The following is a 26,126-nucleotide window of genomic DNA, read 5'->3' on the forward strand; positions in this document are numbered from 1 at the left end:
CTCCATTTCCCACCCCCTCCCCTGATAGCTTTCCCATTCTCTAGCCCTCTGGGAGCATGGACCCAGGGTCATTGTGGGTTGCAGAAGGTAGAAGGTCTGGCTTCTGTAATTGCTTCCCCGCTGAACATGGGCATTGACTGGTCGGTCCATACTCCCAGTCTGCCTCTCTCTTTCCCTAGTAGGGTGGGTCTCTGGGGAAGCTGAGCTCCAGGACACATTGGTGGGGTCTTCAGTCTAGGGAAGCCTGGCCGGATCCTGATGACATCTGGAACCTGGTGACTGAAAAGAGAGTTAACATATGAAGCCAAACAAATTGTTGAGCAATCGTGGACCCAAAGCTTGGAATAGAGGAGAGGAAGTGTTAGGGGGATACTCACTGCAAACTCTAGTGCACTTCTGCTTTCAGGCATATATTTTGCAGTAGTTTACGGATACGTGTGAACATATGCTCTCTCTCACAGAAACTGGTACATATCTAGGTTTTGGGACTTCGTTATAAAGTGAACCACCTGAGATGAAATTAGAGTATACTATGAAAGGAAAGGTCTCACCCGAGTAATGAAGTTGAAGGGTTGTCATTCCACATGTGAAGTCTCTGGACACAGTCTGAAGTGAAGTATGTTGAGGTGGCAATCGTTGTGTTGGTTAGGTTGTGATCAGCGGATGCAATATTATTTGGTTTGGATTGGGAGATGCATACGGGAAAGTGGGCCCTATCCAATGGTTCCAGGACTGGGGGAAGTAGAGGCTCCATAGTGGAGATGTGAGGTTCCTGCTGTCTTAGGGTTCAAAAAGACAATCGATAGTTAATGTTATCATCACATTATTTGGTAATTGGGTTAACTTTTAAAAGTCCTTTTCTTAGGGTTTGCTGTACAGTACCCAGTATCTTGTATATAGCTGTGCTATTAGTTGCTTCTGTTCTACTTGGTCTAGGCTTTTGAGAGAGTCTGCATATCAATTACACAGCCTATATATTGAAAAGATTCAGTTTGTGTTTTGAAAAACTTCGAGACATACAATTAATTTTCCCCCTCTCGTATTAATTAACTAGTGATTTATATGGCTACATTTTACTAGGAGTGTACATAAACACCATTCCCACCACCAAAAGACTGTGACCCATCCCTCCCACCCACTCCCACCCCCCACTGACCCAGGAAGCTGCATGTCTGTTCCTCACTTATTTTTATTGTAACTATGATGTCTTGGTGTCTTCAGGTCTGGGTTGATTCTGTTTGGGACTCTCTGGGCCTCTTGAATCTTAATGTCCTTTCTGTTGTTCAGGTCTGGGAAGTTTTCTTTTATAATGTCCTCTAGAATGTTTACTTCTCCTTCCTCTCTTTCTTCCTGTTCCAGGCCAGTTATACAAATGTTACTTCCTTGAGATCATCCCATATGTCTCTGTTGTTGTTTTTAGTGACTCACAATCTCTTTTTGAGCTCTTTTACCTCTTTCTTAGTTTTCTCTAGCTCATCCTCTGTCTGGCTATTTCTGTTTTCTGCTTCTGTTAGTCTGCTTTCCCTTCCCTCAGCTTCTTCAGTTCAGCTATTTCAGCTTTCAGTTCTCCAATTACCTTAAGGTAGCTAATATTTTCCTTGAGGGTCTCATCTGTTGTTTCTGTAATTCTGCTAGCCGTTTCCTCCATAGTTTTCTTCCTTTCTGTGATTATTAAATTTATTATTTCTTCCATACTTTTCTTATCTATGGCTACCTCTGACTGATTTGTAGTTTCTTATGGACTCTTGTCTTCATTCATTGTAGTAGCAGCTTTATTTGCTCTTGGTTTAACCATTTTTTATATGCTAAATATCTTTATAAAAAAATGCAATCAGATATTACAATAGTAACTGAAGTAAGGATTGAAGCTGTTTAACCAATAACAGTTAGCCAAACAATGCCTCCAGTCCAAGAAAAGATAGCCACCAAATCCAAATGAAAAGGAAAGAATAAGGAAAAAAAGGGATAGCAAGAATAGACAATTATGCAAATCTATTGTCCACTGTAAATTCTAGGGATAGCAAAAGGAGAAAGGGGAGTAGGTCAGAGACACACAGAAAGAGAGTCCACACTGAGGCAGATTTCTTCCCCAAAATAATTCACAAACGAGTATCAGTTAATTCAGAAAGCAGAAGAAGGAGGAAGGAAGAAAGGAAGACAAGAATGAGAAGAAGAAAAAAAGAAAGAAAAAAAGAGAAAAAATAGCAGTGAAAGGAAAGAGTTTTTTGTTTGTTTTAATTAGCTAGGAGGAGGGAGAAGGGGGAGAATGGATAGAGGAGGCAGGTAGAGTAAAACAAGTTCCTCTCCCAATGGATAGGACACCCAATCACCTAGCAATGGAGAATACACTAAGAGTTAATTTTGGTCAACCTGAAGGAGGGGGGGAAAGAGACAGGCATATATATAATAGTAATAATAAAATAGAACAGAGTAAAAAAAAAAAAACAAAAAAACCCTAACAGTCAGTCTACAGCTTGGATGGCTCCTGATTGGCTCTCTGAAAGGAAAAGGGTTAGAATGACACCCCTGATGAACCAGGAATCTTGGTAAAGAAAAAAGCTCAGCGGGGAACCTGCTAGCAACATCTCTCCAGGCCCTGGGGTCTGGTTATAAGAGGAGGGGAGAGGGTTGTCCTTCAGAAATAATCAGAAAATTTCCTTTCTTTTTTCTCTGTTTTCTAACCCAAATTGTACTATAGTCATCTCCCTGGTGTCACTCTTAGGACCCCTTATCCACTGTCCTGCTGAAGGCCAAGTATCCCTACCCTTTCCAGCAGTTGTTGTCAGAGCTCATGCCAGCAGCTGCTTCCAAGTCGTCATCTTGGCTTGGCCCCCTTTTTTTCACTTTTTCTTTAATATTTTTGTTTGGTTGTATGATATATTTTGCTAAATTAGTATCATATGACAGTTGTTTGGCCATTATTTCATCTAATTTCATTTATGTTCTAGGCTTACTGATTTCCAACTTGTTCTCAGCACAAAGTTCACCAATTAACTTATGTTTAGAAGGCACTATTATTGGACATTAAATTTTTTTAATTGTAACAACAGAAGATATATAGTGAACAATACAATGAACTCCAGAATAACTCAGTGTCTGATTATGTTATAAGTAGAGTTTATCATGTTACTAACAATGGAAATTCACACTTCATTTGTGTTTATTATTTTGGAACCATCAAAATATAATTAAGCATAGTTTATCATTACCACTGAAAATAATCCATAACATTATTATATCAATATTTTCCCTAGTGTCAATTAATTTAAAGCATATTGTCCTTGAAATTTTGTCCTTGACATATAGGAGATGATCCTAAATTTTTCTTTTCTGTAATTTTTATTTCCACGACCAAAGTGGCTTTTGTTTCAATTCACATTTCCCAATACTTCCAACCAAGTGTTTATTTTTCTTCTTATTTTATTTTTGTGGTCTTACTTTCCCTTTGCTCATGAATGGCTTCAAAGTTTTTGTTGTACCAATAATTTCAAAACTTTACCTCTGGATTAAATATTTCCCAACCAGCCTTTTACTTCTGAAACCTTGTGGGCATCATTCTGGTTTATCTTCAGAGATCCCAAGTTCAAGTGCTTTAATATAAATGGTATTTAATTCTGTTTTGGTTTCCCATGTATCTAGTGAGATGTGCAACATATTGATCCACCCTTTAATTTCCAGTTGAGCCTATCTTCATCCTTTCTCTGTCACTGTGCTAGTGGAAACCCTTCATCTCTTTGAATTTATTACATATAGCAGCCTCCTCAGAGATTTTCTCATTCAGATGCTTTCATTCTCCTCAAGTCAAGCCATTTTCAGGATCATTTTGCAAATAAGATTAATTTTTCCGTAATGGAAATGGAGCTGTACCACTTTTTTGACTTAACTAATTTTTAAAATATTCACTAATTTTATGTTAGAATTCAGCCTCCATTGCATTGCATCTAAGACTTTTCCTGCTCACTTCACATTACTCTTTATTCTGTGCTTTCACTCATTTTTTTTGTTTGTTTGTTTTCGTCTTGGACAGCATATTTTTCCTTTTGCAGTCTGTAGAATACCTGTCTGTATTCAAAAGCCTCCAAGTAATCAGTCTTGATATTTCTTTTTTAAATATTTATTTATTCCCTTTTGTTGTCCTTGTTGTTTTATTTTTGTAGTAATTATTGTTGTTGTTATTGATGTCATTGTTGTTGGATAGGACAGAGAGAAATGGAGAGAGGAGGGGAAGACAGAGAGGGAGAGAGAAAGATAGACACCTGCAGACTTGCTTCACTGCCTGTGAAGGATCCTTAAGCAGATCCTTTTGCTTTGTACCACCTGCGCTTAACCCTGCACTACTACCCGATTCCCTTTTCTTGATATTTAATTAGCAGTGTTGTACTCCTTTTAATCTTATATATCCTATGAATACGTAATTTAGGCATTTGAAAGTTTTTTTTTAATGTTTGCAGTCAGTCTGATGAAAACACTAGCAAGGAAAGCAATATCTACTTCTTACTCATTTTCCTTTTCCAGGGCCTATAAATAGCAGATAATTTTTGTTTGCTTGCTTTGTTTGTTGTTGTTGAATGAATAATAGAAGGAATGGAGAGAAGGAGGATCTTGTGTCTTTTTTTGTCATAGTATGGTAAAATGTATGTGATATCTTATTTTCACCTGGTTTGGAACAGCTAGGTATTTCAGTAGTATTGAGTTTGGCCCCTTATCATTCTTTCAATAAAATAAAGAGGATTTCCTGCCAAACTTGAGTTTAATCTTAAAAATTCTGTCATTAAAATACACTTTTGCCCCCTATCCTAGCCAGAAAATCTTCAGTCATTTCGCTTATATTTTAAGGAAGAATTGGGGTATTATCACTTTTTCATGTATAGAGATTCAAAATTTTTCAGGATCTTACTAAAAAGTATATAGACTTTAAAGAAGATTTAATAACAAATCATTCCAAAATAAGTACAAAACTGCTACTTAATGCAGTAGACATGAGAAAAAAAATTTTCTACATACACAGAAATTTATACTTGTTCTGTGCCTAATGGTCTGAAAAAAATATATTGGAATGACTTAGCTACTTACTATGCCACATACATCTAATAAGGATAAGGTGCACATCTCCAAACTACATTTTTCATCATTTTTAGTTAATTTAAACTATACTTAGAACTGTACAAAGTGTTTTCTTCATTTCTTTCATTGAGACATTTACTCGTCTATAGTTGAAGTCATTTCTTGCAAACTTGATCTTTATTAAATATATCTACTTTACATCTTCTAGGCTTCAGAAAGGTCAAATTAATTTCACCATAGTTTTACTTTCCACTGGCATCTGTTATGTGAAATGGTACTGCTGTTATAAATAAGGCCACCTCCTAAGTAACAGCATGGTGTCTTAAATTATATTCAGCATCATAAAAAGATTCTAAGTCCCATTCTAATCAGGTTCCATATCTGTGGCATGCCACATATGGCTTCTTTTGAAATTTTCTCAAACATATCATTGTATTTCAAAGAATTGTACATCACACATTGATTTACAAGAAAGAATTTCAAAGAATAGCACAGAAAACTATGTGTTCACTAAAGAGATAGAAGAAATTACAAGGATAGTCTGGCTTTGAATAAATGTATACACACATGTATGAAACTTGCGGTTTTGTAGAAGCCTTTTTTCAGTTTCCAGTGCATATCTAACTCATGTTTGTCTAAAATTTATTGAATTTAGATAAAATGATGAAATATTTTGTACCATGCAAATGCAGCGATCCTAGATGGTGGATATGCTAGTTTTAAGAATCTCAAAGTGTGGGGGGTGGGGGCACAGCGTGTTAAGTGCATGTGGTGCAGGGACCCGCAGTAGGAATCCCAGTTAGAGACCCTGCCTCCCCACCTGCAGGGGAGTCACTTCACAAGGGGTGAATCAGGTCTGCAGGTGTCTTTCTCTCCCCCTCTGTCTTCCCTATCAGCCCACCTGCTGCAGGGGGTGGAGAGGTTGCTTCACAAGTAGTAAAGCAGGTTTTTTTGGGTCTGTCTTTCTCTCTTCCTCTTTATCTCCCCACCCCCTTTCATTTACTCTCTGTCCTATCCAACAAAAATAAAAAAAGGTAAATATGGCCACTGGGAATGGTGAATTCCTAGTACCAGCACCAAGCTCCAGCGATAACCTTGGTGGAAATAATATTAATAAGTACTTATTGGCTAGAAAGAGTTAAGGAAGAGAACTGCTTTCTTGACAAAATGATATATCTTAAAACCGAGAATAACTTCTGATTATAAGTTGAATATGAGATGCTTCATTTGATGAATTGTTGACAATGATTGGCAGTTGATTACAATGTTAAGTAGTTCCCCCAGAAAAATTCCCAGTTATTATGATTGATTTTCACGGGAACTAGGTAATGACACACACAATTCGGGGTACATATTAACATGTACAATGTCCCAGGTTCAAATCTCCTGTCCCCACCTGCAGGGAAGAACCTTTATGAATGATGAAACAGTGCTGCAGGTCTCTGTCCCCCTCCCCTTCTCCATCTCTCCCAAATTCTCTTGATTTCTGTGTCTATCCAAAATAAATACAATAAAATAAAATATGAAAAAGATTGCTTTTCACTTATAGTAGGAAACAAAAACAAAAGAAGGAAATCTTAAAATCTTTGTAAAATAAATGTGATGTCTGTAACTTACAGTCCTGATATAAGACTATGTATATGAGTCTACAGCCATACCAGTCTGAACACACAGTCATGTCAGAATATGTAGATGAATCCAAAAATAATGCAGACCACTAAAATTTGCTATTTAGAACTATAACTGTCTACAAGTAGTGATGGTGCTAAATGAAGTATTATGTCTACTTTTATGATGAGATTGTAACTAGAAAAGAAGGTTGTTTAAGAATATGATGTGATTTGAGAGTTGAATTAGTTTCCTAGAAAGAAAATTTGTCATGCTGTTGGGTACTTTTTGCCATTCCCAATTATTTTCATGACCAACAAACACCAAAAATGGAGAAGGTAATTTTCACTGCCACTTGGCCAAAGCCTCATGTAATTTGCTGCAACAACCTAAGCCTTCATTTCCCAATAATAATGGGGCCTTAATCCTGCCCTTCACAAAGATAGTGGAAGTTACTTATGATTCCTAAAGCACCACTTCTAAGATGAATCTAGAGAAATAAAAATCATTGAGAAAGCACTTGCAGACCACTTACCTGAGTCTATGTAGGTCTTCTTTTCCAAACTTCTAAGGCTTCTGCATTTTTTACTTAAAGTATATTTCAGTTTCTCTATTCAGTTTTGTTAGGGATGTAATTTCTTATTCATATGCATGCACAAGACAGTAATATTTGTCGAATACAACAAACTTATAGACACAAGCTTGGATGGTGAATTAAAAATAAAATTATGACAGTATTTCAGAATGCCAAAACTAATAATGTACAAGAAGATAGCAATGATACATTAAGATATGATTGGAATCTTAGAGGATACTTAACTCACTTTTTAAATCCACTTTTTTTATGAGAGAGAGAGAGAGAGAGAGGACACCACTCAGCTCAAATTTGAAGTACCTGGAATCAGACTTGGGACATCATGTATACAGGTTTATATTCCACCTCTGAACTATCTCCATAGGCTAGTTTTCTTCAGTATAATGGGAGCTTTCAAACTCTTATTTTACTATACCCTTCAAGCAAATTCAGAAAACATTGTCACCTCACTGTTTCCCTTATAATGTTCTTCAAAATAGATGTGAAACCTCCATTTATTTGTGTTAAAATGTTCCAGGATGCTTATTTTGACTTCTTTTTTCCCTTAAAATATGGAGATTAAAACAAAGTAGGTATTTGAATAGCATCTGGCATGTATATTATGTAAAAACGGCTGCCCATTCTTTCTAATCCTAAGTACCTGAAAGTAGCATATAATATTACTGTTCTACTTCAGTGACTTCCAAATGTAGCGAGGGCTTTCTGGGAGATAGACTAAGTGATTCATATGGGTATGGGTAAAATTTAAAGTTCTTTTTAAAAGACATACTGTAATTAAGGTATAATTTACATCCACAGAAATATACTTATATGAAATGTACTGTTTGATAATTTTTGACACATGCATATACTTGTGAAACCCACATACCTACCAAGAAAGAACATAACCTCATCACTCTACATGACTCCATGCCCATTTCCAGACAAATATACTGCCATCATTGGCAACCACTTTCTAATTGGTATCACCAAAAATTATTATACAAATAGAATCTTGAACTTTGTATTCTCTTTGTTGTGAATTTTTTTCACATAGTATAACTCTTTCAAAACTCATCACCACAATTGTATATATCAACAGTTGTTCCAACAGTTGTTCCAGTGTAGTATTCCATAATATGCTTCACCCTATGTCATCTATCTATAATTAAAATACTTGTGATCAATTTAAAATAATATATTATTTATTGAAGAGAAACAAATTGAGGGGAAAGGAGGAGGTAGGGAGACAAAGAGAGTGGGAGGCAGGAGAGCTGGAATACTGCTTCACTGTTCATGAAGCTTTCCCCTAGCAAGTGGGGGTCAGGAGCTTGAACCCAGATCTTTGCATATTGTAACATGTGAGTTCAACCAGGTGTGCTACATCCCAGCCCCCGATTGATTTAATTCTGTCATTGTGCTATTTGATTTTAGTTTGTCTCATCTGGTATTTGATTCTGTTTTTTACTCTCTTCTGTCTTTCCTTAGGGAATTGAGGCTTTATTGTGATAGTAGTCTAATTTATGTCCTCTTTTGACTTTCAGGTAGAGATAGAGGGGCAAAGAATCAGAGAGATAAAGAGTAAAAGAGACTATAACACTGAAGCTTCCTTCAGTGCTGTGGGGACTGAGCTCAAACCTGAATCACTCATGTAGCAAAACATCATGCTAGCCTAGTGACCTACCTGTCTATTTTTTACTTTTTAATGTGAATGAGCAGGTGAATGGACTTAGGGTACCACAAATGCATCATACAGCTGCACTGTCTCCTTTACCCAATATATATTCTATGTGAGATAAATAGTGAGACCAAAGCATTGCTCTATCATCTATGAAGTTTCCTTAGTGCTCCATGTGATGCTGGGAATCGATTCTCCATGGTCTTATTACATGGTATGGCATGCATGTACCTTTCAGTTGAACTCATTATAGTTTCATTCTTTAGATTTGTTTTACAGTTTCCAAATACTTACAGAATCAGAGGAAATTGATCAGTGATAGGCCTTTCCATTAACCATAGGCTATAGCTTCATTATCTCCAAAAAAGACATCCTGTATATATTTAAAATTAGAAATTTTATGGGAGTCGAGAGGTAGCACAGTGGGTTAAGCGCATATTCTTCGTCTCAATTAAAGAATGTTGTTGGACCCAGTACAACCAGTGGAGTGCACATATGATCATGTGAAAAGACCTGGTTCAAGTTCCTAGCCCCTATGTACACAGGGGAAGCTCCACAAATGGTGAAGCAGCGTTGCAGGTCTCTCTTCTGTCTCCCCCGTCTTAATCAGTTTTTCTCCATCTCTGTCCAAAAGAAATAAAATAAACAAATACGATGTTTTAAAAGAATGTTGTATAAATTAAGTCATAATGCATGTAAACTTTGAAATTGACTTTTTCCATTTAGTGAATGCTCTTTTAATTGACATGTTATTGTTTTCTTAATACTCCACTTCTTATACTGCCTTGTAACATTCATTGAATGGATATAGCACAGTTCAGTCATTGGTCTATTTAAGGGTATTTGGATAGTTTTCTACTTGGGACCACAATCAATAGAGATGACATAAAACTTGATATACAGGTTTTTGTGTAGGTATAATTTTAATTCCTGGATTAAATACATAGAGCACATTTGTTGAATGTTATGGATAGTGTAAGACTGCTGAACTAGTTTCTGGAATGATTGTACTATTTTTCATTCCTATCCACAATATAAATAATTACATATTTTATCCTTACATGGTCTTATAAAGTAATTTTTGAAAGTTAACTATTCAAACACTTGTGTTGCTGTACCTTGTTATGGTATTAATTTGTATGTAGTGGCCACTGATGCTGAATATGTGTTTATGTACTTTTTTGTTGTAGTATATTCTCTTTGGTAAAATTATATTTTTTAATTAGTGATTCATTATTGATTTACAGAATGACATGTCAGCAGGGCTACAATTGCACACTGTTCCCACCACCAAAATTCTGAATCCCCAATCCCTCCATTGCAGTCCAAGTGGTTCTCCCAAGGATGAAGATATAGGATAACCATCATCTCTACAACTATCTGCCTACATTTATACATAATTGCCCCCTTTTTCTTCCAGTTCCAGTTCTCTCTTCCCCCCAAGCCACTCACGACACCATTACTACATCCAAATGTCTCTCCCTTTTTCCTCTTCTCTCTTTGGGACCTGCTTGAGTGGAGTTCAGAGCCCTCTTATTCTCTTCCTCCTTCACTTCTCCTCAACTGGGAGTGTGGATCAAGATTGTTTTGGGTGTTCAGAAGGTAGGAGTTCTGGCTCTGTAATTGTTTCTTCACAGGTCATGGACACTTGCAGATTGAGTCATACCCCCAGCCCATTTATATCTTTCCCTAATTGGATAGGGCTCAAGAGAGGTGAGATTCCAGGAAACATTGCTGAAGTTGTCTGCTCAGAGAAGTCAGAGTGGAATCATGGTAGCATTTTCAAGTTGGTGAAGGTGGCAGGATAGAAAGTGAGACAAAAGGATTAATGAATAAGAACCAAAAAGTAGGAACTGAGCACATGAGATTAGGGATCTTAGGGTGGCAGGAAGCTCAGAAGTCAATTCTAGGCATGTTAAGGGGGGCACACAACTATGGTAGTTTTACTTGAGTTTGATAACATGAAGTTGAATAGAAATATTGTCTGAGAAGATTATGTCAGAAAAAGAAAAGGGCTAGAAAGTTGGATTGGGGCAGTGAGTAGCTCCTTCTCTTGAAAAAATTCAGTTGAGGGGAGTCAGGCGGTAGCTCAGTGGATTAAGCATAAGTGGTGAAAAGCACAAGGACTGGCAGAAGGATACCGGTTCGAGCCCCTGGCTCCCTACCTACAGGAGGGTCACTTCACAAGCAGTGAAGCAGGTCTGTAGGTGTCTTTCTCTCCCCCTCTCTCTCTTCCCCTACTCTCTCCATTTCTCTCTGTCCTATCCAACAACAACACCAATAACAAGAACAATGATAACTACAACAATAAAACAACAAGGGCAACAAAAGGGAATAAATATTTTAAAAAAGAAAAAATTCAGTGGATAAAATTAACTTATTTACATCCATCCACCTAAACTACGACAGACACACACACACACACACACACACACACACACACACACACACACACACAGTTATAGTTATAATATTTAGTACCAGAGCCTGTGTAACCTCTATATCCCTAATGTCCCTAATGGCTCATGGTCACAGCTGGGAACAGTGAACCTGCACTCATTTCAGGACCAGTCTTCCTAGAGTGGCAGGGCAGGGTGATCCAGCCTCTCTTCAGAGACTGGGGCTGTCCCCATCATCACAGCTTTATGGTGAGGGTAAGATTCTGGAAAAGCCCACAAGAGGGCTTTTGATGATGTTGATGGAAGTGACCAGTGGTGGTCCAGAGAGGAGTCCATTAGAGTTGCTCATCTTCTCTGTGTGAGAATCCAGGGGTTCCCTGACTACGGTCCCAGCTGATGAGGTGGTGTGATAATTGACCAAAAGGGCCACTATTATGTGAGCCTGTCTCTTGCCCTTATCCAACTTTTGTAGTCCTTACCGGATGACCTTGAACTTTCTCCCAGTTGTTTAAGCACTGAGTGCCATTTGTTGAACTCAACCAGAATTAGATTTTTGGTATCTGTCTTCTTTGGGCCTTTCTGCTAGACTACCAAGCTAACTTGATCTAAGTCTAACCTATTATAGAATTTATGATCCCTTCTTTAGGCACTTCAACTAGGATTTTGGGTTTATTAGATCTAAGACTAATCGCCATAGACTGCTGAGTGCTATTACTTTAATTGCCCCTTGCTTATGGATACATGTACACCTGAAATCAGTACTCTAAACCCTAGCCTATATCTAGTATCTGTAACTTTGTTAAACAATGTTATCTAACCTGGAGGTAGGTAGTCCCATGTGTTAGGAAAGATCTCACCAAGTTTGAAGAGTTGCAAGGTTGACATCCCAGGCTCAGTATATCTGGTTACAGTCCACAGTAAGAATTTAGTGTGGCACAATGTGGGATTTCAATATCTATAACTAGCTACATTCTCTCATTGGCTTGTTATTCATGTCAGTTACTTTGAGTTACTTCAAACCTGAAAAACTTTAGTGCTTCATTTGTTAGATAAAAATGTATAGTTTGTAACAGAGACTAAAAAACCAAGGTTGAATACCAAATTTTCCCACCACTTCTTGTAAATAAAACTGCTTTAGGACACAGTTATGCTCACTTACTGATATTTTATATATAACCTTTTCCCCTCTACAAAGTGGGAGAACCAAGTATTTGCTTCAAAAACTATATGCTTGGCAAGACAGAAATATGTATTATATGCTCTTTACAGAAAAAAAAGAGATGATACTAGTCAGAACTGTCTTACAATCTGAAGACAAACAATATTATTTATTGCATTATGATGCATGTCAAAGGGTGGGGAGAAGAGTAAAGAATAAACTTTTCTCATTTTGGATGAATTGTGAAAATAAAATGAGGGTGTTGGTTTAAATTTCTTAGAAATGCATCGTTATCTTAGAACTAAATGGACATATGCCTGTTTGTAGACACAACTATATGGTTTAAAAAAAATGACAATAACAAATCTGACTTCACTGCACTCAAGTGAAATGGATGAACTTTTTCCAAATCTATTGTCTGTTGTTATGTAATTATGATTCCCAGACCAGATCTGTGGCATGTCTATTATTCTTAACTAGATACTAAACAGTTTCAAATATTGTTTTAAATATGTAATGCAAATGAAGTTGCTTAGACATACTAAGTAATAAATATGCCACATTAAAACTCATAATGGTTCATTCTGGACATGAAACAGAACATGCAGTGATGCAATGTAATAATAAAAAAAAAGATTTCTGGTGACTTTTTCAGCATTTTGTGAGGCTTTCTAGGAGACAATAAAGTTAATATTTGCATAGTTATTGATGTAAGGCTAACGTGAAGTCATTTCTCCAGAATTACCTGCATACATAAACATTATAAAAGCAAGCATGGCTTACTTGATCTAGTTAAAATATATTAAGAAGCAGCAATGTATATTTTATGTGCTAGGCATAAATGTTTCTAGGAGAAAGAAGATCATGAAATAAACACAATAAGTATAAAGATAACAAAGGCAAAGTGAAAAAACAGTGATTATAATCTTTTGTAGGATAACTAACTTTGAGAGTTCAAATATATCTTACGGATTTGTGAATATGGAATAACTAATCTGATATAAAGAGAATCAGTCCACTGACTTGCACTTTACAATTCAAGCACACACAGTTTTACAGATAATATGTCTTTACACAGGAAATAAAAGAGCCTGTTTTATATAGGTTGCAGTTCCTGAGCCAATTTTCTATAAATAACTCATGGATGTCAAATAAATTACAGTCTTCTACCACTAAGGAATCTGTAGGCAAACCCAGAAGCTTATTAAGAAGGAAATGACAAGCTTCAGGCACTAATTAAATTAGCTCATCACCAGTAAGACACCAAAAGTCTAAAACTAATGTGACTAAAGATTGACTAAAGTAGAATGAATCTACTCTAGAACGTTTCCTTTCTGTAAAAGTCTTCCATGTTTAAAGAGAAAAGTTTATTGTTTGGTCAAACAAACTTATTTTCTCTCTTGATCAATATATACATATATAATGTATAAATATATATTTCATTTAATCTCAGTAATATACATAAAATATATTTTTGGGGTGTACATATTTACTAACAATTGATAAGAGTAGTTTTGAAAGTCAGAAAAAATAATTTCTATAAGTTAGTGTGTATATATATATTTCATCATAAAGTCTTTTCTTTCCTACCAGAATTAAAATGTTACTGGAGCTAGTGGCTGGCACACATGATTAAGTGTACATGTTACCATGCAGAAGGACCAAGGTTCAAGTCCCCAGTCTCCACTTGCAGAGGGGGTGCCTCAGGAGTGGTAAAGCAGTACTGCTGGTACTTCTATCTCCCCTCCCTTCTCAGTTTCTCTATCTCTATCTAAAATTAATAAGTAAATAAACTTAGGAAGGGGTTCACCCTTCTTCAATAAACCTTAGCTTAAGGACCTAACATGTAATGATAATTTAAAAAAAAACTGTGTCCAACAACACATGACTGACTAAGAAAGTTGTGGTGTATATGCACAATGGAATGCTACTCAACTATTAAAAATGATGGAGTTACCTTCGTCACCTCATGGAGCTGAATCATGTTAAGTGAGATAAGCCAGAAATAGAAAGATTAATATGGCATGATCTTACTCATGGACAGAAGTTGAAAAAAAAAAAAAAAGAACAGAAGGGGGCATCACAAAGTAGAACTTGGTCTGAGTTTGATGTATTGCACTAAAGCAAAGGATGTGGTAAGAGGGCCTTTCAGGTCCTGGTGGATGATGACAGAGGAAGACCTAGGCTGGGGTGAGAGTGTTTTACAGACAACTGAGAAATTTTACACAGGTATTAACAACTGTAGACCATTAATTCCTCAATAAAAATGTGAACTTATGGAAAAATTACTAAAAAGTGCACTTAGTCAATGAAATATTTGTTAACTAAATATCTGACAGAACTAACATCTCAAATATATATACACAACATTCAAAAAGCAACAACAAAAACTATATATATATGTGTGTGTGTGTGTGTGTAGAAAATGAACAATGGGCTTAAAATTGTTCGAGGAGGTCTAAAAATATATCTGCATATGTGACTTTATAAACATCTAAGTCAACTACAACTTTAGGACAGGCAGATCAAGACCATTTGACCCTCTCAGTAAAATATGAAGATGTTCATATAATACTAAAAGGGCACAAAGCATAGTGAGGTCAAGTATATTACTATAGATGCTAACCATTGGATTATCATAGTAACAACCCCCCAATTAACTTCGTTATAATAATATATAATTATTGCTATTCTAAACTTTTTCTAAGACCACAATAAACCCCTTGCATTCTCTTGAATATTCTCATTTCTCCTAGTCCTGGAACCTCTAGGACTGTGCCCATACCTCTCTATATTTATTCCCTGATTCCATATCACTATACCACCTCTGCTGACTTCAACCAAATTGCAACTAGTGCTGCCATCCCACATTCATCCAAAATGAGAAAAGTTTATTCTTTACTCTTCTCCCCACCCTTTGACATGCATCATAATGCAATAAATAATATTGTTTGTCTTCAGATTGTAAGACAGTTCTGACTAGTATCATCTCTTTTTTTTCTGTAAAGAGCATATAATACATATTTCTGTCTTGCCAAGCATATAGTTTTTGAAGCAAATACTTGGTTCTCCCACTTTGTAGAGGGGAATAGGTTATATATAAAATATCAGTAAGTGAGCATAACTGTGTCCTAAAGCAGTTTTATTTACAAGAAGTGGTGGGAAAATTTGGTATTCAACCTTGGTTTTTTAGTCTCTGTTACAAACTATACATTTTTATCTAACAAATGAAGCACTAAAGTTTTTCAGGTTTGAAGTAACTCAAAGTAACTGACATGAATAACAAGCCAATGAGAGAATGTAGCTAGTTACAGATATTGAAAGTAGTTATTACAGAGGCAATTAGTTATTGTTTCTGTTTACTGGTACAATATTTTTTTTTAATTCTTCTTATATAATTATTTATATAATTATAAAATAATAAGGTTATAGTTCTACACCACTCCCATCATCAAAGATATATACCCCCACCCTCCAACAATAGACATCATGTTTCTCCACAGTCTTAGATATGTAGTGGGTTTTTTCCCAGTTCCTGTGCTCAATTCTGTATATTCCACATATTAGTGAGGTCATCAGGTAGTTGTCCTTTACCATCTTATTTATTTCACTAAGTGTAATCTTCTCCAGCTCCATCCATTGTGTTCCAAAAGACAATGCCATCTTTTTAAATTTCTAAATAGTATACCATTGAGTATATGTCCTATAATCTCTCGAACCAGTTATCGGTCGAAGGACATTTAGGTTGCTTCCATTTTTTAGCTGTTGTGAGTAATACAACTATACACATGTGGGTGGTGCATATATCCCTTCAAATTAGTGCTTTCATATCTTTTGGATAAGTGCCTCTGAGTGGAATTGTTGGATCAAATGTTATTTCCATATGTATTCATTTAAAGATTCTCTGTACTGTCTCCATAATGCTTGCACAAGTCTGCATTCCCACCAGTAGTGTGATAGATTTCCTTTCTTTCAAAATCCTCTTCAACACTTTTTTCTTTCCTGTTTTGTTGATGAAGGCCATTCTCACAGGTATGAGGTGAAATCTCAATGCAGTTTTAATTTACATTTCTGTAATGATAAGTGGAACATTTATGCATATGTCTGGGCCATGTATAGCTCTTTAAAGAGCTGTCTATTCATATCTTTTGCCCACTTTTATTTTATTTTTAATTTTTATTTATTTATTTTGACTCCAGGATTATCGTTGGAGATTGGTGCCTATACCATGAATCCACTGCTCCCGGAGGCCATTTTTCCCATTTTGTTGCCCTTGTTGCTATTGTTATCTTTGTTATAGCTGTTGTTGATGTTAGATAGGACAGAGAGAAATCTAGAGAGGAGGGGAAGACAAAGAGGGGAGAAAAAGATAGAGACTTGTAGACCTGCTTCAAGGCTTGTGAGTTTACCCCCTGCAGTTGGGGAGCCTGGGGCTTGAACTGGGCTCCTTACAGTGGCTCTTGCACTTCGCAACATGTGTGCTTAACCTGCTGCACTACTACCCTGCCCTCTTATTTTTACTTTTGTTGAGCAGGGATTTTTTTTTGTTTTTTGTTTTTGTTGCCTCCAGGTTATTGCTGGAGTTTGTTGGCAGCACTACGAAACAAATCCACTCCTCCTGGTGGTCATTTTTTCCCATTTTATTGAATAGGACAGAGAGAAATTCAGAAGGGAGAGGGTGATAGAGGGGAAGAGAGGAAGATACCTGCAGACTTGCTTCACTCATGAAGCATCCCCCCTGCAGGTGGGGAGCAGGGGTTCAAACCCAAGTCCTTGCATGGTTGTGTTTCTTACTACATGCACTTAGCTAAGTGCTCAACTCATGGATGAGTTTCATGTTTATCCTTGTGGAATTGTCTTCTAATGTGTAGAAACATTTCAGTTTGATATAGTTTATTTGTTCAAATGTGTTTGTGTTTCCCTTCCCCATCATCTTTGATGTAAAAGTCCTGAAAAGACAGAGAGGGAAAGAGAAAAATAGACACCTACAGACCTACTTCATCACTTCTGAAGTGACCCCCCTGCAGGTGGGGAGCTGGGGGCTTGAACCGGGATCCTTACACCTGTCCTTGCCCTTTGTGCCACATTTACTTAACTGCCCGACTCCCAAAACATTTTATTTTTTTGTTGTTATCTTTATTTATTTATTGGATAGAGACAGCCAGAAATCAAGAGGGAAGGGAGTAGAGAAGGGAGAGAGACAGACACCTGCAGCACTGCTTCACCACTTGCACAACTTTCCTCCTGCAGGTGGGGACTGGGGGCTCTAATCCTGGTCCTTGCACACTGGGACATGTGCACTCAACCAGGTGTGCCACCACCCAGCCCCCATCATTGAGATTTTTAATAGTGATTGCATTGAATATATAGATTGCTTTTGGCAAGACAGCCTTCTTTTTTGCCTCCAGGGTTATTACTGGGGGTCAGTGCCTGCATTACAAATCTACTGTTCCTAAGATTGCTGAGGTGAGGGGGTAGGCCAGTGTCCTTGCCTAGACAATAGCTCAGGGGCACAGGGTGGTCACAGGTGCAGTGCTCAAGGAAGAGCTGGCCACCGTGGAGTACTCCCCAGATGACACCCTTCAGCTCACAAAACATCTGTCAGAGACCATCAAGGACAAGTTAAAAGAAATGAGTTTGAGGGCAGGGGTAGACAGCATAATGGTTATGTAAACAAACTCTCATGCCTGAAGTTGCGAAGTCTCAGGTTCAATCCCCTGCATCACCATAAGCCAGAGCTGAGCAGTTCTCTCTGTGTCTTTCTCTCTGCATCTCTCTCAAACAAACAAATAATACTTTAAAAAAAAAGAAAGAAATCGGATTTGGCCAATATAAAATGGTGGTGCAAGTAGTGATTGGTGAACAAAAAGCATGGCTGTCCACTGCTTCTGGGATGCTTGTGCTGACAACTATACCCACGATGTCTTCATGAATGACAGTGTATTCTGTGTTGCTGTGGAATTTGGCTGTTTCTACTACTGAACCTTTGACACACTGGGAAAAGCATTAACTGTGAAGAAATAGGAACTTTTTAAACATTGTGAACCGTCTTGACAAAAACCAGAAGAGCTGGCAGTTTGGCAACTGAATTTGTTGAGCTTCTCACTTTAATTTTTTATTTAGAAATATGTTCTTACTACATTTGTACAGTGGAAAAAGTAGGAAAAATGAAACAATTCAATTATTCAAATACAAGCAGCTGAAAAAAAAATTCTCCTGAAGGCCATTTTCCCCCCTTTTGTTGCCTTTGTCGCTCTTGTTATTGTTGTTATTGCTATTGTTGTTGAACAGGAAAGAGAGAAATCAAGAGGGTGGAGGAAGACAGACACCTGCAGACCTGCTTCACTGCTTGTAAGCGACCCCCCGCCTCCAGTGTAGATGAGGCAGTGGGGGGCTCGAAGAAGGATCCTTACACTAGTCCTTGTGCTTCCTGTCATGTGCACCTAACCCGCTACACTACCTTTTGGCCCCCAGGACAGCTTTTTAAATGTTATTTATTCTTCCAATCCATGATCAGGGTATGTTCTTTCATTTCTGTCTGTAAGATCTGTCATTTTTTTGAGTTTTGCTTTTGGAAAAATCTGCTGTTTGTTCATTGAATGTAGTGTTTACTGCTGGACTAGCAGGTGGTATTATTTTTATTATTGACAGAATACAATTTTTTATATATTGGATGGTGGGGGCTAGGGTGTGGGATTATGTTTTTTAATATTTCTTGAGCTGTTTCTATTATCAATGTGATTTGTATTTATTTTTCTACATCTCTGTAGAGTTTCAGCCTGAATCCAGACCTCAGAGGCTCACTGTGAAGTGGCCACTTTCTTCTGTATGTTCAGATATGCGGGGCTTACCTCCCCACTTATCCCTTAGCTGCCTGTAATCTATTTGCCCTCCTGTATGTCTGCCTTACTTGCGACAGACCTCACAGCCTTTTGGCCAGATATGTCCTCTGTCCCTGTGGTGTCTTTGCCAGAAGTTTGGTACTCTTACTTCCCTGATGTCAAGTAAAAAGCCCAGAGGTTCCCCTCTCTTGCAGCCAATACTATGTTCTTATGCTGCTACATAAAGCCAAGATGTCTCAGCACTAGTTTGATGAGGTTGCCAAGTTTAAGAGCTGTCAATTCCTGGGTTTTGGGTGATCTCCATGCCTGTTGTTACTCTATGGCCACATCTCCCAGAAATATCCTGGTACAGTGTTCTTCAAGTGAGGCCACAAGAAAATAGAATTAATTATGTAACTTAACACTGAGATTATAATGTTACTTAAACTTTAATGACACATCAGACAGTTTTTATATATAGCACCATATCTTGACACATTAGTATTTTATCCTACAGAAAGAATAATACATTTAAAATTATTATTTTAAGATAATACTACAAAGAGCAGTTGGATTATCTAAGTCTAAGTAAAATTTATTATTATAAAACAAAATATGTTCAGCTTTATTCTATAAATTGTATTCACCACTAGTAAGTTTTGAGTGGTTAATGGCTAATAATAAAATTCCATTCATATTTCTAAGAATGATTTTGCTCCTAGAGTGATGTGGATTTATGTATATTTAATTAAAAAATTAACATCACTTTGGGGATTTTTTCTGTGTCCCTTCAACATTTCATGAATAAATGAACTAGCTGAAGCTTTTTGAAAAATGCATAAATATAAAAATTACTTTTACCATGTTTGCTTTTGGAAATAATTAATTGAACTTCCAATTATTTCCAGCTCTCTTACCAAGACTTGCAATTGAATAATTGATTATAGTTACCCAAAACTTTAAAACAAAATGAAATATAATTTTAAGCAAACTGTGTCTTCAGTACTCTGCTCCATACTTTGCTTACATATAGCTAAATATGCATATTTATTTACATAAATCTCAATTTAAATTTAAAATGTTTCCTATTATCTCTTCAATAATCAGTGAATACTTTTCAAGAAAATGTCCTCTGAAACTGGAAAAAAATGCACTCTCTTAAGCATCTTACTCTGTGAATTAAATTGTATGCCACACATCTAATTGCTGTGTAGTTTATTAATTGTATACAAATGTTAGTTTCTAAAATACCTTATAGCCATTCAGTAGTTTAGTTAAATCTATTGGCTGATGAGATGTGTTCATATTTATATTCTTATTTTAAGGCTAAGAAGTTACCTTTTCAAGCAATGTAATCTTTGAATTACCTTTATAGTTTCAGTTCATTCGCATAGGTAAAATAATGATGAAAGGTGGTAGTAGAGTATTCAGACAAATATAGGTATATGATATCTTGTAATAAAAGTGTATACTATGTATTTGGCTTCATTGAATATTTTCTCAGAACCTAATATATAAAATTTTGTGGTGATAATTTTGAGATTAAGAGCTTAATTCATTAAAGTCCAGTGTAACTCATTCTATAATATAGAATTGAACTATGCCACCAAACTCATTCAGATCTTAACATTGAATAACTAGAACAGATGGACCAGTACAAATCCTTGATTACAATTGTTAGATAAAATTAAACTAATTTAAATAAAACAAACAAAATCAAAGTATTAGTGGTGGAATGTTTATCTCATGCCATGCAGCTAGTCTACTTGATATTTTGTCATATGTTTCTCACATATTGTGTATTTGAAAGTACCTGTAGATAGGACATCATAGCATCCTTTTAGATGTTGGTTGCATCAAATAGAATGGAAGGAGTTCCAGACATCCCTTAAGTTTTCCACGTCTTTCTTTGTTATCAATTTTTTTTGTATCTAATTTACACTTAGGAAGTTGGGTGAGTCACATAGAGAAGTTAATGTCCTTGGTATTAATCAACATAGAAAATAGCTTCCTTGTTTTATCAATTTAAGTAGAGGTTTAGGGAGGCATATTTCGCAGAGGTGTCTTAGAACACATAAAATCTTATGGTATTTCTTGAAGTAAGAAAACAAATAAACCTATGCTGTAAGGTATTATTAAAGTTATTGTTCTTATTTATGTTTACTTTATTTGTTACATATGAGAGAGAGAGAAGCCAGAGCTCTAGTACATATGTACATACAGTGGCTGGGGAATCAAACCTGGAACTTCAGGTATACAATTCCAACACACCACTAATTGAGCCACTTCCCCAGTTACAATTGTTAACTTTTTTTTTTCAATGGGATCACCTAGTGATCTGTCAGTAGTGACAATCACAAACATTTACTCAGCTTCATCAAGTTTCTCTTGATGGAGGAATGCATGGATCTGAAAAAGCTGCTGAATAGTTGATGTTTTATGACCTTTTCATAATGGTGATAAACAAAAGAACAATAATTGCCACTTATTTTTTTTTATCTTTAAAGCAATTGCTACTCAGAGCAATTTGAGTTTTTTTTTATATTGTGTCTAGTGCCTACACTCTCACCTAATTGACCAGAAATTGCTTCAAATTGTATTTACTCGCTAAACGAGGTATGGCACTCAGAATGTTTGTATACATTCATTCTATACTTTAAAGAGATTTGGGGTAGATATGTGATGAAGCTCCTGCTGCTGTTGTTGATCAGGAAGTTATCTGTAGGCAAGACCTGTACAACCAGAAAAAAGTGTATTATTGCTGAATGTTCTATTAATGTACTAAACTGCCAATGGTTTGAGTATTACCCTCAGTTCATTGGACTAAGTATATTTTAAACAAATTCCAAGGTGTTAACATATCTAAAATTTTTGAATTTAGATCTTTGTGTGGTAATCCATTCCTTAGTTTCCAATATCAGGGTAACGTGTATTGATCCTTACCCCGGGGTATAAACATTCTTACATCATGATACATGTTTACAATGGCACTAAGCAAATAGGCTTTCATATATCTAATTCATCCAAGCGAACTGACTAATGCCAAGAAAATAGCATGGCATAGTTACAAAATGAACACACTATGCCCAGCTGTGCAAGCAATGATTCCATCTATCAAAAGTGATTATCTTTTCTGTTTTTTTATTCAGATTATATTTGATTTCTCCTCTGGCTTGGTTTGGTTTGCCTCTCTAGGGCAGAAACAAATTATAATAATCAAAATAATAATTCAGTATTGGAATTTATCAAGTGATGGCTATGTATCTTCAAGATTCACTGTACTTAAAGCAGGTGTCTTAACAATGTAAATATATTGTCAAGAGAATTAGAAAATAAACATGTAAAGATTTTGGAATGGATTCATTATTTTATAAACTTTATTAAATGTACAACTATAATTGTATTATTTTACAAAGGCTTTATTATTTTATAATGGTATTATTATTTTATAGTGATTAAAATTGGCAGATTCTTGAAGTAGAATTAGAACAGAAACTTGTTTTTTTATATTTATTTATTCCCTTTTGTTGCTCTTGCTGTTTTATTGTTGCAGTTATTATTGTTGTTGTTATTGATGTCATTGTTGTTGAACAGGACAGAGAGAAATGGATAGAAGAGGCGAAGACAGAGAGGGGGAGAGAAAGATAGACACCTGCAGACCTGCTTCAATGCCTGTGAAGCAGGCGACTCCCCTGCAGGTGGGGAGCCAGGGTCTCGAACCAGGATCCTTACACTGGTCTTTGCACTTTGTGCCGCCTGCACTTAACCCACTGCTACCACCCAACTCCCGAACAGAAAGTTCTTAAAGGCACAAAATTTTAAAGGTCAACTATTGTAAAATCCATTCAGCCTCCTTTCAGACACTATTTTCGTCTGCTCAAGACATCATTTTAGGGTAACTTCAAAATATTTAAAATAGGGAGTTGGGCGGTGGCGCAGCAGGCTAAGCGCCTGTGGTGCAAAGCGGAAGGACTGGCATAAGGTTGGCATCCCTAGCTCCCCATCTGCAGGGGAGTCGCTTCACAGGCGGTGAAGCAGGTCTGCAGGTGTCTATGTTTCTCTCCCCCTTTCTGTCTTCCCCTCCTCTCTTCATTTCTCTCTGTTCTAGCCAACAATGATGACATCAATAATAACAACAAGGGCAAAAAAAAAAAAAGGGAAAATAAATAAAAGAAATTTAAAAATACTCAGAAATTTTCCGGGGAAAATATTGTATATATTACTTACATCTTGAGAGCATATTTGCATTTCCTTTGTAAATAAAATTCATGCTTTATTTGAAAGATATTTATTTCAGTGTGGTCTTTAGGTAAGAAGAAAAGATGTATAGTATATAGAATTTTAATCATGGCTAGAGAGATAGCATATGCTTATGCCTGAAGCTCTGAATCGCCAGGTTAAATCCCCAGTACCACCATCAGAGTTGAGCAGTTCTCTAGTAAAAGAAAATTAATTAATTAACTAATTAATTAATTAATTCTAATTAACAACTGGGAGGAGTGACTTGGTAGAACATAGGACTTGTATGTGTGAAACTTGAGTTCAAAAGTGAACACAGATTATGCTAGAGAGGTGTTCTGGTTTCCTTACCTATATCCCTGTCTCATAAAATGAGTGAATAAATATATATTTTAGAAAAGGATAGTAGTAGTCAGCAAATACAGCTTTGTGCATTGTGTCTAAATATACAGAGAAATTGTCAATATTTATAGAAGAAAAAAATCCCTGTAGATAGCAGCTGGATTTTTATCTCTGAACTTAACTATCATCTTGACTTTTTTTTTATAAAAAGTATTATCTATAAAAAGCAACACGGATCCAGCAAAATAGCTCTCTTGAATAGTGTGCTACTAAAACATGTGAATCACCCAGGTTTAAGCCTGGCCTCCACTGCATTGAAGGAAGCTCTTTCACTCTCTTTGCTTCTGCCTTCTCTGTCTCTACCTAAAAATATAAAAAATAATTAGTTAAAGTAAAGCAATGTGATGGAATTGTTGTTTTGTTCAGTTGTAACTTAGATAAAAATTGAATTGCTCTCTATATACATACACATGCACACAGCCACACAAATATGTATATGTATTCTTATTTCCCCTTTAATGTCACATATGTGTAACTAGTTTAATTGTATTATTTCCTTTAATGATTTCTGTTTTATGCTATATCTGCTATTTCAATTGCATAAGTATTATCCACTGTATTTATTGTAAACTAATAATTACAAGAAACACTGTTGTTGATACATGTGGTGTCTCTCCTTATCTCACTTCACATATCAATTTCTCTCTGTGCTATTAAATTAAAAAACAATAAATAAGTATATAAATAGGAATGTCAAATTACAGCATGAAACTGTTACAATTTCACATATACCATATTGAATATATATATATTCTATGATAATTACTATGTGAATATCTTAAAGAATTCAACATCACAAATTCACATTATTTGAAAGACCAAAAATTAAAGGCAATTTTTCTTTATCTCTGTGTCAGTGCTTTCAGTTTAATGTTGTTTAAAGCCTAATAAATTTCAGGCTTCCTTAATAACAGAAACTTTATTTTATTTGTATGTCTGTCTGTACGTACATATGTATGTATATTTATTTTTGCCTCCAGATTTATCACTGGGACTCCATGCCAGCACTACACATCCATTACTCCAGGAGGCCATTTTGACCATTTTATTAGATAGTACAGAGATAAATTGTGAGAGGAGGGGGAGATCAAGAGGGAAAGAGACATCTGCAGTTCTACTTTACCACTTGTTAGGTGCCCCCCTGCAGGTGGGGAGCTGGGGACTTGAGCCCAGATCCTTATGTGGGTCCTTGGGTTTAGTATTGTGCTTGACTGGGTGCACTACTGCCTAGCCCCCATCACAAACTTTATTATTACTCTTAAATCTAAGAGCATAAAAATCTCCAGCTCGTTCTTATTTTAGAGGGTTTCAGTTATTGTTAGAGTTTTGTATTCCATGTAAATTTTACAATCAAGATCCATAGAAAATTGCTATTGTAGTTTTAAATTTATTTTTGTTATTGGATAGAGACAGAAATTAAGAAAGGAGAGAGAGAGAGAGATAGAGACATAGAGAGTCACTTGCAGCCCTGCTTCACCACTTGTGAAGCTTTCCCCCTGCAGGCGGGAACAGGGTCTTGAACCCAGGTCCTTATGCACTATAATGTGTGGGCTTAACCAGGTGCACCACTGCATAGCCCTTTAAATTGTTATTGTATTAAAAATATGATTCTTCAGTGTTTGTGTGATTTTTATCTATTTCTGTGAGGGCTTTTAACTTTTTAAAACTATTAATGCTTAGATCTCCAATGTGTCCTGTATATTCAGTGTTATTTCAAATCATATTTTGTTAAACTAAAATATTTTTTATAAACAAGTTATTTGACATCATGATCAAATAAAAATTCAACAAGTTTTCCAAAGTCTGTTAATGGCTTTGAGGCCTCTCACAAAGATGATTTTATAGCTCCCTGCTATAAAATAATAATATTATTACCATTATTTTTACTTCATACATATATGGAGAGAGACAGAGAGAGATGAAGATACCATATCACTAGTTTCCCCAGGTGCTTTGGTATTCCCACAGCAGTGCCAGGGTTCCAATTAGTCTTGTAAGCATAGTAAACTGTGCACCTTACTAGCTTATTTATCTTCTAGCCCACAGATTCTAAATTCTAATTATTTATCTTGTAGAAATTTTGCATTCTTGGAAGCTAGGCAGTGAGAACCCTGGTTTAGTGTATGTGCTATGATACACAGGGACCAAGGCTCAATTCCCTGTTTCCCACCTGCAGTAGGAA

The sequence above is a fragment of the Erinaceus europaeus genome, chromosome 6, assembly GCF_950295315.1.
Source record: "Erinaceus europaeus chromosome 6, mEriEur2.1, whole genome shotgun sequence".
Taxonomy (NCBI): domain Eukaryota; kingdom Metazoa; phylum Chordata; class Mammalia; order Eulipotyphla; family Erinaceidae; genus Erinaceus; species Erinaceus europaeus.